Below are 11946 nucleotides of genomic sequence, written 5' to 3'. Positions count from 1 at the left end.
ATAATAATCGACACGTGATTGTATCATGTTGCCCACATTGATAACACATATTTTTCAATTAATGTGTCTTTAGAAAGTATTCACCCAAATTTAAAATGGATTAAATCGAGATTTTTTGTCATTGGCCTAAACACGATACACAATAATGTCAAAGTGGAATTATGTTTTTAAATTTTTTAACCAATTAATTAAAATGAAAAGCTGAAATGTCTTGAGTCAATAAGTATTCAACCCCTCTGTAATGGCAAGCGTAAATAAGTTATAGATTAAATATTTGCTTAACAAGTCACATAATAAATTGAATGGACTCACTAATTTGTTTATGACTACCTCATCTCTGTACCCCACATATACAAATATGTGTAATGTCCCTCATTCGAGCATTGAATTTCAAGAACAGATTCAACCACAAAGACCAGGGAGGTTTTCCAATGCCTTGTAAAGAAGGGCACCTTTTGGTAAATGGGTAAAAAAAAAAATATCTGTGTGAGCATGATATCACTGTGAGCATGGTGAAGTTATTAATTATACTTTGAATGGTGTATCAATACACCCAGTCACTACAAAGATACAAGCGCCCTTCCTAACTCAGTTGCCGGAGAGGAAGGAAATCGCTCAGGGAGTTCACCATGAGGCCAATGGTGACTAAAACAGTTACAAAGTTTAATGGCTGTGATAGGACAAAACTGAAGATGGATCAACAACATTGTAGTTACGCTACAATACTAACCTAAATGACAGAGTGAAAAGATGGAAGCCTGTACAGAATAAAACATATTCCAAAACCTCCTGTTTGCAACATGGCACTAAAGTAATACTGCAAAAAATGTGGCAAAGCAATTAACTTTTTGTCCCGAATACAAATTGTTATGTTTGGGGCAAATCCAATACAACACATTACTGAGTACCACTCTCCATATTTTCAAGCATAGTGGTAGCTGCTTCATGTTATGGGTACGCTTGTAATCGCTAAGGACTGGGGAGTTTTTTTCAGGATAAAAAATAAATGGAATGGAGCTAAGCACAGGCAAAATCCTAGAGGAAAACCTGGTTGAGTCTGCTTTCCACCAGACACTGGGAGATTAATTCACCTTTCAGCAGGACAATAACCTAAAACACAAGGCCAAATCTACAGTGGAGTTTCTTACCAAGAAGACAGTGAATGTTCCTGAGTGGCCGAGTTGCAGTTGTCACTTCAATCTACTTGAAAATCTATGGCAAGACCTGAAAATGGTTGTCTAGCAATGATCAACAACCAATTTGACAGAGCTTGAAGAATTTTGAAAAGAATAACGGGCAAATGTTGCACAATCCAGGTGTGGAAAGTGCTTAGAGACTTACCCAGAAATACTCACAGCTGTAATCGCTGCCAAAGGTGCTTCTGCAAAGTATTGACTCAGGGGTGGGAATATTTATGTAAATTAGATATTTATTTATTTCATTTTCAATACATTTGCATAACATTCAAAAAACATGTTTTCACTTTGTCATGATGGGGTATTGTGTGTAGATGGGTGAGAAAACATAGATATTTCATCCATTTTGAATTCATGCTGTAACACAACAAAATGTGGAATAAGTCAATGGGTATGAAGGCACTATATCAATTTCCCCGTTATCTTGTCTTAATTCGGGCAAAAGTAAATACGTATTTTTTTTAAAGAAGGAAGGGAGATGGAGCAACAGAAATAAAAGTACTGTGTGCTTACAATTTCAGCATCTTAGAATATATGACATTTGATCTCTCCCAGTCTTTTTTTTATTTTTACATGTGGCCCATTTAAATTCTTCCCACCCACTAAGGCCTTTATAGCTTATCGGCTGGGGAGTAATCAAAAAGAGTTGTCCAGATCATAGCAATCATCATGTTGTCTTGTTCACTTGTTAGTTCGTTACTTAAACAAATGTATCATGGCTATAGCCTATCAATTAATGCATTAACAACAAATAACTTTCTCTTTTGTGTCTTTGATGTGGTGAGGTGTAAGAGTCCATCGTTCACCTCATTTCAGTAGCCTAAACAGTTCAATAGTCCAGTGCCCCATTTGTCGTACATCGTCTGTTGAGAGGCTGTTCTACAGTTCATTCATTGTCATTTCCACCATTCTCCTTGTTCAGGTTATCCAGGAATCGGGAAGCTTCTTTTGCTGATTTCAGTGTGAAGTCTCTTTCTTTCCATTTAACCCTTAGTTGTGCTGGGTACACCAAAGAGAACGGGATTTGTTTTTCCGATCGCTTTTTCTTTATGGGGTTGAATTCTCTGCGTTTCATGTAGAAGTCTCTGCTCATGTCGGCATTGCTGTAGATCCGACTGCCATCTTTTTAGCGCAGAACTTGGTCTTTCTCCCTATAGTTAAGGAGCTTTGCGGTGATGAACCTTGGTTTGATGCTCGGGCCGCCTCTCGGGCCGCCTGTTCGTATTTGTAGTTATTATGGATCCCCATTAGCAGCAGCTAGTCTTCCTGGGGTCCAGCAAAATTAAGGCAATTACAGATTTCTCAACACACTGTGTGCCCTCAGGCCCCTACTCCACTACCACATATCTACAATACAAAATCCATGTGTACATGTGTGTGTATAGTGTGTATGTTATCGTGTGTGTATGCGTGTGCCTGTGCCTATGTTTGTGTTGCTTCACAGTCCCCGTTGTTCCATAAGGTGTATTCTTATTTGTTTTTTCAATCACATTTTACTGCTTGCATCATTTACTTGATGTGGAATGGAGTTCCATGTAGTAATGGCTCTATGTAGTACTGTGCACCTCACATAGTCTGTTCTGGACTTGGGGACTGTGAAGAGACCTCTTGTGGCATGTCTTGTGGGGTATGCAAGGGTGTCGGAGCTGTGCGCCAGTAGTTCAAACAGACAGCTCGGTGCATTCAACATGTCAATACCTCTCACAAATACAAGTAGTGATGAGTCAATCTCTCCTCCACTTTGAGCCAGGAGAGATTGACATGTATATTATTAATGTTAGCTCTCTGTGTACATCCAAGGGCCAGCCGTGCTGCCCTGTTCTGAGCCAATTGCAATTTTCCTAACTCACTCTTTGTGGCACCTGACCACACGACTGAACAGTAGTCCAGGTGCGAAAAAACGATGGTCTGTAGGAGCTGCCTTGTTGATAGTGCTGTTAAGAAGGTAGAGCAGCGCTTTATTATGGACAGACCTCTCCCCATTTTAGCTACTGTTGTATCAATATGTTTTGACCATGACAGTTTACAATCCAGGGTTACTCCAAGCAGTTTAGTCACCTCAACTTGCTCAATTCCCACATAATTTATTACAAGATTTAGTTGAGGTTTAGGGTTTAGTGAATGATTTGTCCCAAATACAATGCTTTTAGTTTTTGAAATATTTAGTATAAATATTAACGTATTCCGTGCCACCAATTCTGAAACTAACTGCAGTTCTTTGTTAAGAGCTGCAGTCATTTCAGTCGCTGTAGTAGCTGACGTGTTTAGTGTTGAGTCATCCGCATACATAGACACACTAGCTTTACTCAGTGCCAGTGGCATGTCGTTAGTGAAGATTGAAAAAAGTAAGGGGCCTAGACAGCTGCCCTGGGGAATTCCTGATTCTACCTGGATTATGTTGGAGAGGCTTCCATTAAAGAACACCCTCTGTGTTCTGTTAGAAAGGTAACTCTTTAACCACAATATAGCAGGTGGAGTAAAGCCATAACACATATGTTTTTCCAGCAGCAGACTATGATCGATAATGTCAAAAGCCGCGCTGAAGTCTAACAAAACAGCCCCCCAAATCTTTTTTGCATCAATTTTTCTCAGCCAATCATCAGTCATTTGTGTAAGTGCTGTGCTTGTTGAATGACCTTCCCTATAAGCGTGCTGAAAGTCTGTTGTCAATTTGTTTACTGTAAAATAGCATTGTATCTGGTCAAACATTTATTTTCCCCAAAGTTTACTAAGGGTTGGTAACAGGCTGATTGGGTGGCTATTTCAGCCTGTAAATGGGGCTTTACTATTCTTAGGTAGGGGAATGACTTTTACTTCCCTCCAGGCCTGAGGGCACACATTTTCTAGTAGGCTTAAATTGAAGATATGGCAAATAGGAGTGGCAATATCGTCCGCTATTATCCTCAGTAATTTTCCATCCAAGTTGTCAGACCCCGGAGGCTTGTCATTGTTGATAGACAACAACAAAAAATTCACCTCTTCCACACTCACTTTACAGAATTCAAAATTACAATGCTTGTCTTTCATAATTTGGTCAGGTATACAGTTGAAGTTGGAAGTTTACATACACTTATGTTGGAGTCATTAAAACATGTTTTTCAACCACTCCACACATTTCTTGTTAACAAACTATAGTTTGTCGGTTAGGACATCTACTTTGTGCATGACACAAGTAATTTTTCCAACAATTGTTTACAGACAGATTATTTAACTTATAATTCACTGTATCACAATTCCAGTGGGTCAGAAGTTTACATACACTAAGTTGACTGTGCCTTTAAACAGCTTGGAAAATGATGTCATGGCTTTAGAAGCTTCTGATAGGCTAATTGACATAATTTGAGTCAATTGGAGGTGTACCTGTGGATGTATTTCAAGGCCTACCTTAAAACTCAGTGCCTCTTTGCTTTACATCATGGGAAAATCAAAATAAATCAGCCAAGACCTCAGAAAAATAATTGTAGACCTCCACAAGTCTGGTTCATCCTTGGGAGCAATTTCCAAACGCCTGAAGGTACCACGTTCATCTGTACAAACAATAGTACGCAAGTATAAACACAATGGGACCACGCAGCCGTCATACCTGTGACACTCTGGCTCCGGGACGTTTGTATTTGAGCCAGGGTGTATTTGTTTTGTTGGGTAATTTGGGTGTAATTCTATGTTTGCAGTTCTGTGGGGTTTATTTCTAGGATTGGTCGATGACTCCCAATCGGAGGTAACGAGTGTCAGCTGTCGGCTCGTTATCTCTGATTGGGAGCTATATTTATTCTGATTGTTTTCCTGTGGGAATTGTGGGTTTTTGTTCCAGGTTCAGTCATAGTCACTGTAGGACTTCACTATCGTCATTTGTTTGTTGTTTTCGTGATTGCTTTTATTTAATAAAGTCATCATGTTCACTCCACGCGCTGCGTATTGGTCCGTTTCCTCAGACGATCGTGACAGAAAAACCCACCACAAAAGGACCAAGCAGCGTGTCAAGCGGCAACAGGACCCAGCTCCAAAGGTCTGGACATGGGAGGAGATTTTGGACGGAAAAGGGTCCTGGACTTGGGAGGAGATCCTGGAGGGGATGGATCGCCGTCCATGGAGCGAGACAGTGGAGAGGCGACGGAGAGAGGAACAACGGCGTCGGCAGGGCCATCGTCGGAGGGACGAGAGGCAACCCCAAAAAGTTTTTGGGGGGGGGCACATGGCTTGGGCGGTTGGGCAGCAGGAGGCTGCCACAGGGAGATGTGGAGAGAAGGCTATCGGATTACGGGAGCCATTGGCGAGTAGAGGAAGGGAAGTTGTTGCGGCACGGCGTGAGAGACTGATGGGTGTTACCAGTCCGGTCCGGCCCGTTCCTGATCCCCAGTTAAAGCCAGTGGTGTGTGTTCCCAGTACGGACCGGCCTGTTCCTACTCCACGCATCAAGCCCACGGTGTGCGTCGCCAGTCCAGCCCGGCCGGTTCCTGTGCCACGTAGGAAGCCTACGGTGTGCGTGGCCAGCCCAGCCCGACCTGTTCCGACTCCACGCATCAAGCACACGGCATGGACGACGGAGGCAAAGATGGGGCGAATCCAGGAGGCCACCAGGCCAGGGGTACACCGCCCTGTACGTCCTGTGCGGATGCCTCACACTGAGTGTGTGAGGGTAGGCATTCAGCCAGGACGGGTGGTGGCCGCTGTTCACTCCAGGCCTCCTATCCGTCTCCACAGCACGGTCCGGCCTGTTCCTGCCACCCGCACCAAGTCTACGGTGTGCGTCGCCAGCCCGGTCCGGCCTGTTCCTGCCACCCGCACCAAGTCTACGGTGTGCGTCGCCAGCCCAGCCCGGCCTGTTCCTGCCACCCGCACCAAGCCTACGGTGCGCGTCGCCAGCCCGACCCGGCCTGTTCCTGCCACTCGCACCAAACCTACGGTGCGCGTCGCCAGCCCGGTCCGGCCTGTTGCTGCTCCCCGCACTAGCCCTGAGATGCGTGTCCTCAGCCCGGGACCACCAGTTCCGGCACCACGCACTAGGCCTTATGTGCGTCCCCAGGGTCCAGCATGCCCTGTTGCTTCTCTCCGCACTAGGCCTCATGTGCGTCCCCAGGGTCCAGCATGCCCTGTTGCTTCTCTCCGCACTAGCCCTGAGATGCGTGTCCTCAGCCCGGTACCTCCAGTTCCGGCACCACGCACCAGGCCTACGGTGCGCCTCAGACGGCCAGAGTCTGCCGTCTGCCCAACGGGGCCTGAACTGCCCGTCTGCCCAAAGGCGCTTAAGCCGCCCGTCTGCCATGAGCCGTCAGAGCCGTCCGCCAGACCGGGGCCGCTAGAGCCTTCTGCCAGACAGGATCAGCCAGAGCCTTCCGCCAGACAGGATCAGCCAGAGCCTTCCGCCAGACAGGATCAGCCAGAGCCTTCTGCCAGACAGGATCAGCCAGAGCCTTCCGCCAGACAGGATCAGCCAGAGCCTTCAGCCAGCCATGAGCAGCCAGATCCTTCAGCCAGCCATGAGCAGCCAGATCCGTCGGCCAGCCATGAGCAGCCAGATCCGTCGGCCAGCCATGAGCAGCCAGATCCGTCGGCCAGCCATGAGCAGCCAGATCCGTCAGCCAGCCATGAGCAGCCAGATCCTTCAGCCAGCCATGAGCCGTCCAGCCAGGATCCGCCAGAGCCGTCCAGCCAGGATCCGCCAGAGCCAGCCAGCCAGGATCCGCCATTGAGTCCGGTGCTGTCCCTTAGCCCGGTGCTGCCCCTTATCCTGGTGCTACCCCTTAGTCCGGTACTGCCCCTTAGTCCGGTGCTGCCCCTTAGTCCGGTGCTGCCCTTTAGTCCGGTACTGCCCCTTAGTCCGGTGCTGCCCCTTAGTCCGGTGCCGCCCCTTAATCCAGTGGGGTTTAGTTGGGGGGTGGTCATGTGGAGGAGGCTACGGAAGCGGAGAGTGACTAAGGTGGGGTGGGGACCACGACCAGGGCCAGAACCGCCACCGTGGACAGACGCCCACCCAGACCCTCCCCTAGACTGTATGCTGGTGCGCCCGGAGTTCGCACCTTTAGGGGGGGGTACTGTGACACTCTGGCTCCGGGACGTTTGTATTTGAGCCAGGGTGTATTTGTTTTGTTGGGTAATTTGGGTGTAATTCTATGTTTGCAGTTCTGTGGGGTTTATTTCTAGGATTGGTCGATGACTCCCAATCGGAGGTAACGAGTGTCAGCTGTCGGCTCGTTATCTCTGATTGGGAGCTATATTTATTCTGATTGTTTTCCTGTGGGAATTGTGGGTTTTTGTTCCAGGTTCAGTCATAGTCACTGTAGGACTTCACTATCGTCATTTGTTTGTTGTTTTCGTGGTTGCTTTTATTTAATAAAGTCATCATGTTCACTCCACGCGCTGCGTATTGGTCCGTTTCCTCAGACGATCGTGACAATACCGCTCAGGAAGGAGATGCGTTCTGTCTCCTAGAGATGAACGTACTTTGGTGCAAAAAGTGCAAATCAATCCCAGAACAACAGCAAAGGACCTTGTGAAGATGCTGGAGGAAACAGGTACAAATGTATCTATATCCACAGTAAAAACGAGTCCTATATCGACATAACCTGAAAGGCCGCTCAGCAAGGAAGAAGCCACTGCTCCAAAACCGCCATCAAAAACCAGACTATGGTTTGCAACTGCACATGGGGACAAAGATCGTACTTTTTGGAGAAATGTCCTCTGGTCTGATGAAACAAAAATATAACTGTTTGGCCATAATGACCATCGTTATGTTTGGAGGAAAAAGGAGGTTGCTTGCAAGCCGAAGAACACCATCCCAACCGTGAAGCACGGGGGTGGCAGCATCATGCTGTGGGGGTGCTTTGCTGCAGGAGGGACTGGTGCACTTCACAAAATAGATGGCATCATGAGGAAGGAAAATTATGTGGATATATTGAAGCAACGTCTCAAGACATCAGTCAGGAAGTTAAAGTTTGGTCGCAAATGGGTCTTCCAAATGGACAATGACCCCAAGCATACTTCCAAAGTTGTGGCAAAATAGCTTAAGGACAACAAAGTCAAGGTATTGGAGTGGCCATCACAAAGCCCTGACCTCAATCCTATAGAACATTTGTGGGCAGAACTGAAAAAGCGTGTGCGAGCAAGGAGGCCTACAAACCTGACTCAGTTACACCAGCTCTGTAAGGAGGAATGGGCCAAAATTCACCCAACTTATTGTGGGAAGCTTGTGGAAGGCTACCCGAAATGTTTGACCCAAGTTAAACAATTTAAAGGCAATTCTACCAAATACTAATTGAGTGTATGTAATGTGATGAAATAAATAAAAGCTGAAATAAATAATTCTCTCTACTATTATTCTGACATTTCACATTCTTAAAATAAAGTGGTGATCCTAACTGACCTAAGACAGGGAATTTTTACTAGGATTAAATGTCAGGAATTGTGAAAAACTGAGTTTAAATGTATTTGGCTAAGGTGTATGTAAACTTCCGACTTCAACTGTACTTGGATGTGTAGTGTCAGCGTTTGTTGCTGGCATGTCATGCCTAAGTTTGCTAAACTTGCCAATGAAAAAATTATTAAAGTAGTTGGCAATATCAGTCGGTTTTGTGATGAATGAGCCATCTGATTCAATGAATGATGGACCTGATTTTGCCTTTTTTCCCAAAATGTCATTTATGGTGCTCCAAAGCTTTTTACCTGTCATTCTTTGTAATTTATCTTCGTTTCATAGTGTAGTTTCTTTGTCATTTTATTCAGTTTAGTCACATGATTTCTCAGTTTGCAATATGTTTGCCAATCGGTTGTGCATCCAGACTTATTTGCCATTCCTTTTGCCTCATCCTTCTCAACTATAAAATGTTTAAATTCCTCATCATTCCATGGAGATTTAACAGTTTTTACTGTCATTTTCTTAATGGGTGCATGCTTATTAGTAACTGGAATAAGCAATTTCATAAATGTGTCAAGTGCAGCGTCTGTTTGCTCTTCATTACACACCACGGACCAACAAATATTATTTACATCAACAACATTTGTATAAAACTTATTGTATAACCTCTTATACACGATATTAGGCCCAGCCTTTGGAACTTCTTTTTCCCTAGATATGGCTACTATATTGTGATCACTACATCCAATGGATCTGGATGCTGCTTTCAATCAAAATTCTGCAGCATTAGTAAAGATGTGATCAATACATGTTGTTGATTTCATTCCTGTGCTGTTTGTAACTACCTTGGTAGGTTGACTGATAACCTGAACCAGATTGCAGGCACTGGTTACAGTTTGAAGCGTTTTCTTGAGTGTGCAGCTTGATGAAAGCCAGTTGATAGGGAGGGTGAGAGGGGGGAGAGACCTGAGAGAGATAGATGTTTCCCATGCCAATAAAGCCCATTTAATTTGAGAGAGAGAGAGAGAGAGAGAGAGACATGGGAGGGGGAGAGAGAGACAAGGGAGTGGGAGTGAGAGAGAGAGAGAGAGAGAGTGAGGGGGTGATTGTTGGAGAGAGAGTACAATAAGTGACTGTAGGAGAGGGGTTGGAGAGAGAGGGGATATTGGTAGAGAGAGAGAGAGAGACGAGAGAGAGAAGGGATATTGGTAGAGGGGAGAAGGAGAGGAAGAGAGAGAATGTGTGGGTGTGAGAGGAACAGAGGGGTGTGATCGAGGGGGGTGTCATCAGTTCCTTTCCCTCGCCTCTCATGGGGTGAGAGGGCGGATTCCAGTGCTTATTGGTGTCCCCATAGCCAGCCTCCCTCTTCCTTTCCCTCCCCGTCCCCTTTCCCTCCCACTCCCCTTTCCCTCCCCCTCCCTCTCCCCCTCCTGAGGTATTCTTGTCCATGACTCACCCGTCCCAGCACTGAGGGGTATGTAACTGCTCTTAACATGGCCTCCTAAAAAAATGACAAGAGAGAAAGAGAAATCTAAACAACATTTGTGGAACGTATTGAGCTCAGAATCACGATGAGAAGGTGGCAATTACTTCTGTTTGTTTGGATTGTTTTCATGTCTGCTACTCTATTCTACTCTGTAGTAATGAATGATGTGGTCCTCTGTAGCTCAGCTGGTAGAGCACGGCGCTTGTAACGCCAGGGTAGTGGGTTCGATCCCCGGGACCACCCATACGTTAAAAAATGTATGCGCACATGACTGTAAGTCGCTTTGGATAAAAGCGTCTGCTAAATGGCATGTTATTAATATTATTATTATAATGAGTGGGTTATCTGTTAAACTGCAGGGTGATTGCTGGGAGGATGTTTTGCTGAGTTGAAAGATGCCAAATAGAAAACAGCCCTGTCTGTCTGTTGTCCCTCAGTGGGTTGTCCTGGTGGATGTCAGCAACCCTCTCTCTTCTCCACTTAGTGGACAATTTCTCTACATATCATTACCACCCGTCATAGACGTTTGTGTGTGTGTGTCCGATATTGAAAAATACCCTGTAAACACTCTCCATCATTACGTAACCTCACCTGACATTCCTGCTGATGTGTAGGATCAGTGTCTCTTCTGATCTGGTGGACAATAGCCACAGATGTCCCTGACATCTTCTGTGTATGTGTGTGTGTGTGTGTGTGTGTGTGTGTGTGTGTGTGTGTGTGTGTGTGTGTGTGTGTGTGTGTGTGTGTGTGTGTGTGTGTGTGTGTGTGTGTGTGCGTGTGCGTGTGTGTGTGTGTGTGTGCATGTGTGTGTGTGTGTTGGTTCCTCTCCATGGTAGTTGTGTATTTGGGGAACAGTAGGGTTTATGCAAGGCCTGTTGATAAGCATCACAGTGATCTACTGCTGAAAACTCAGGGTGTGGGAGAGTGAGAGTGGCAATCCATCCTGTGTGTGTGTGGGCTCAGTACAGTGGTTGCCAATCATGTTGAAAAGGATATGGGAAATTCCCCCTCATTCCCACAGTCCAGTGAGTGACAATACATGAAGCCGGTTTGACTTTCAGACTTGGCAGAGGTTAGAGGGCACAGAACCTTTCCCTGCTTGATGAGGGAGGAATGTGGAGAGAGAATGAGAGAGGAGAGGGAGGGAGAGGAGAGAGGAGAGAGAGAAGGAGAGAGGAGAGGGAGACAGAGAATGAGAGAGGGAGAGAGAGAGAATGAGAGAGGAGCGGGAGAGAGAGAATGAGAGATGAGAGGGAGAGAGAGAATGAGAGAGGGAGCGAGAATGAGAGAGGAGAGGGAGGGAATGAGAGAGGAGAGGGAGAGAGAGAATGAGAGAGGGAGAGGGAGGGAGAGAATGAGAGAGGAGAGGGAGCAGGAGAGAGCGATGGGGAAATGGTAGAGAACAAGCGTGGGATACAAAGGGTTGAGGGAGAGAGAGAGATAGAGGAAAGGGGAGGGAGGGAATACAGGGAGGGAATAGAGGGAGGGAGAGAGAGTGATAGAGGGAAGGAGGGATAGAGTGATGGAGGGATAAAGTGATAGAGGGAAGGAGGGATAGAGTGATAGAGGGAGGGAGGGAAATATGTCCCAGATTCCCATGCCATTTAATAGAGAGCAAAACCAAAGTGAGCTGATAGACTGTTAGAGCGTAGGGGAACGTGACAGCGTGTGTGAGTGTGCAGAGATATGTGACAGATCCTAAGCAGGAATATACTTTATGTGCTGGAGTATCAGGCAGTCTTTTCATGCAGGACTTTTTCTTTACTGACAGATGGAAACTGGCTCTTCAGACAAGCCTCAGACCAGGACCTAGGATAGTATTATACTGTAGTATGGACACTGTAACGGAAAACTGTGAATTAGTAGATACTATTATAGTATGTGTGGTACTGGGGTATTTTTTTAAATGATCT

Source organism: Coregonus lavaretus, assembly GCF_964263955.1.
Source record: "Coregonus lavaretus genome assembly, chromosome: 26".
Lineage (NCBI taxonomy): Eukaryota > Metazoa > Chordata > Actinopteri > Salmoniformes > Salmonidae > Coregonus > Coregonus lavaretus.
This window is presented reverse-complemented; position numbering follows the sequence as displayed.